Here is a 1,314-nt window from a genome sequence, read left to right on the forward strand (position 1 = left end):
TTTTCTTTTTTCTTTCTTTCTTGCCTTTCTTCTTTTCTTTCTTTCTTCCTTCCTTCCTTCTTTCCTTCCTTTCTTTTTCTTTCTTTCTTTCTTTCTTTCTTTCTTTCTTTCTTTCTTTCTTTCTTTCTTTCTTTCTTTCTTTCTTTCTTTCTTTCTTTCTCTCTTTCTTCCTTCCTTCCTTTCTCTTCCTTCCTTCCTTCTTCTTTCCTTCCTTCCTTCCTTCCTTTTTTTTAGAACTTAGAACAGTGTTTAGCACAAAGTAGGTAATTAATGTTTAGTGATTGATTTATTGATAGATAAAAGAGTGTCATTGTTGCATCATTTTCAGATGTATCTGACTCTGTGATTCCTTATGGGGTTTTCTTGGCAAGGATACTGGAGTGGTGGTTAAGTAATTTCTCCAGCTCATTTTACAGTTAAGGAAACTGAGGCAAACAGGGTTAAGTGACTTGCCCAGGATTATATGACTAGTGAGTATCTGAGACTGGATTTCAACTTGGAAAGGTGAGTCTTACTGATTCCACTCCTGGCACTCTATCTACTGTACTGCCCAGCTACCCCAGAGAAAAGAGTAGAGAAGGATAATTTTCCTTTCTTCTCATGGTTCCAGGCTCACAGTGACCTTCCATGGTTCTTATCCAATCAGATGAACCAGTCACAATGTTCTTTTTTTTCTTTCACTTGGATCCTGTCTGCCATCCAGGTTGGTTCTTCCAAGTGCTTTTCCAACAAGGGATAATCATTGAATGAGGGCTGACCAGGAATTAGACCTGACTTCTAGCTACAATTTTGCCTTTTACTAGCTGAGTAAGCTTGGACAAGTCAACTAAATTAACACTCAGTTTCCTCATCTATGAAACCAAACCTATATACCTAACAAGGTTGCTTCAAGGGTCAAATGTAAAAATAAATACAAAGTGTTATGAAGATGTCTGGGTCATTGGACCAAACATTTATCACATTAGATATTTTCCCCCTTCCACACCCCCCACTAACTTTCAGCACCTTCCCCTCCCATAAGAGGAATTTTGTACCAGATGCTGAACAATTATAGATGAATTCATAGGACAGATAAGAGAAGGAGTGAAGGGTGGAGAATGGAGGGGAATGACACTATGCAATATCAAGCTATCATGGTGGTGAAAATAAAAAAAATGATGATTTCCCATAGTCTCTCAGCAAGAAAAAGGGAGAATGAGGAAGGTGGGAGAAGGGAGGAATTGAATCAATGGGTAATATAATGATATAAAAACAAAAAATAGCAGTAAAATTTATTTAAAATAAAGTGCTTTGTAGTTGTTAAGCACTGTATAA

The sequence above is a fragment of the Petaurus breviceps genome, unplaced genomic scaffold (genome assembly GCF_028583685.1).
Source record: "Petaurus breviceps papuanus isolate PSGF00001 unplaced genomic scaffold, PetGlider_PUasm1.0 90919, whole genome shotgun sequence".
Classification (NCBI taxonomy): domain Eukaryota; kingdom Metazoa; phylum Chordata; class Mammalia; order Diprotodontia; family Petauridae; genus Petaurus; species Petaurus breviceps.